This window comes from Peromyscus maniculatus, chromosome 11 (assembly GCF_049852395.1).
Source record: "Peromyscus maniculatus bairdii isolate BWxNUB_F1_BW_parent chromosome 11, HU_Pman_BW_mat_3.1, whole genome shotgun sequence".
Lineage (NCBI taxonomy): Eukaryota > Metazoa > Chordata > Mammalia > Rodentia > Cricetidae > Peromyscus > Peromyscus maniculatus.
The window spans coordinates 73,635,157-73,637,173 of NC_134862.1; the positions used below are offsets into that span (position 1 = coordinate 73,635,157).

The window sequence follows — 2,017 nt, forward strand, 5'->3', positions numbered from 1 at the left end:
TCGGCAGGATCTACATTAAGTTTCTGGCCAGCTTGTGCTACATAGAGGAACCCTGTCTCCTGAAAGAGAACAACAAAGCAAAACAAGACAAAACCCAAACAAGACGGTGTGGTTTGGAGGCCAAAGCTGGGAAGCTGTTCTCCTAAGAGGTTCTCTGCAAATACCGCAGTCACCAGTGACAGCTCCTCTGACTCCGGTAGTCTTTCCTTTGCTCTTGTGCCACATGCCGACGCTCTCTGTGAATACCCCTTTCTGGGGGGAGTCTCCAAGCCTGGGGCCTTGGAATCGGGTATGAAGATCTTTCAGGGTTAGAAACAGTGTGACCTGAGAGGCCAGGTGGGGCGTAAAAGGCAGAGAATGCAGACTCTGTGGGACTGGCCCTCTCCTGTTCCTTGGCTTCCTTTACCTTCACTCACCTTGAAAGTGGACATCATATTTACCACGGCAGCAGAAAAGTAAAATGAACAGAGCAATACTTTGCCAACGTTGTTAAAACAAAATATTGCAGACTGGGTACCTTCAGTTTATTGTCCCATAGTTCAAGAGGCCAGAGAGCCACGAATTACCAGCCAACTGGTTTGGTCCCTTCTGAGGGTTCTCTCTTTAGCTTGTAAATGTCTATCTTCTCACTACGTGTGGACATGGCCACCCTTTGGACTGTGTGTTGTCTTGCTCCTTATACAGATTCCAAATACAAAAATATTTGATTAGAACCAACTCATATGACCTCAATTCATTTTAATTGCCTATTTAAAGGCTCCATATCCAAGTACAGCCACATTCTCAAATCCTGGATACTAGGATTTCAATACACACATTTAGAGGGACAAATTTGGAGTCCATGACAAATAGTCCAGGAAATAGTTCAGCCCATAAGACCAATGTAAATTCTTTTTACCATTTCCTTAGGCTGTAGTTTGAGACTGTTAATGATGTTCATTCTAAATAGAGAAACACATGGAACAGAGACTTCATAGAATCAGCAATGTAATCCTGTTACCATTTTCTAGATGTTTAAACTTGGAGCAAGCTATCAATTTCTAATTCGGTTCTGACAATAATCAGCTAACATAGTAACTATCAAAATTACAATAAATTAGTGGATTCAAAGCACCCAATAGATGGCTCAGCTTCCATTAGGGGCTCCGTAATTGGGTTTAAAAATGGACAGAGACTTTTAGGAAGTGCTTGGTGCTGAACAAATGTGAGATTAGTTTTCCCGCTCTCCCTGATCTCCAAGGCTGACTCTGTGAAATGGAAAGGCCCACCTGTTAGAAAAGGCCCAGAGTCGCTTGTCCCTTTCACACGGTTAGGTCACCAGTTCTCCAGGCTTTGAAGTCCACGCTACATGCTGCCAGCACAGCAAGCTCTAGGTACAGCTATCGTTCTTCAGATTCCCCCAAAAGAGATTGGAGCGAGGGGTACTTGCTGGTTCACCCCCAGAAACTGTGTGGAAATCAGTGAGAGACTTGTGGAGCCTTCATACTCTCCTCTCTGGTTTCCTTCTAAAATGACACAGAGAATCCTCTACCTCTCTGACTTCTGCTTCTCAGAACCAGTTTCCACACGTAATGACTTTCTTAAAGGTGGAACCAGATGTGGATCCCCCCACAGACCGGAAGTGCCCATCTTCATGTCTGACAAATGGATCGTGAGATGCATGTCATCATGTCTGAGAAACGCTTTGTCTTAACTAGTCTTCGCAAGTGGATACTGGACAGACCCTGCTTCTGGCTGAGCTGCCTTTAGAAGTTGGAGGAGTCAATTCTTAGATGTTCATGTGTCCCAGAACTTTCTCTGTCTCCATAGAGACACTGTCTTGGAGAAAACTTACCTCAGCTTCCAGAACCCCATGAGAATGAGGAAAGTTCCATGAAAGGGGCCAGGGGGCAAACAGATAGAAATCTGTGTGCTTGAGAAAGGGCCTAGGAGCAGACGTTGTCCTCATTTGCTTGGTGATCTTATTTCTTACATAGTTGGTTTTGCTTTCTATTTTTGTTTTCTTTGTCCCCAAGGC

General features: G+C 44.5%; 1 long non-coding RNA gene across 1 annotated transcript; it reads right to left on the reverse strand.

Annotated features, from left to right (window-relative positions):
• Positions 1–723: 723 nt before the first annotated feature.
• On the reverse strand, positions 724–1,792 carry LOC143267820 (uncharacterized). The gene is made up of 2 exons (XR_013043374.1): positions 1,269–1,792; positions 724–941 (listed from the first exon to the last, which is right to left on the reverse strand). It is a non-coding gene; the product is annotated as an uncharacterized LOC143267820 (long non-coding RNA).
• Between the last annotated feature and the right edge of the window lie 225 nt (positions 1,793–2,017).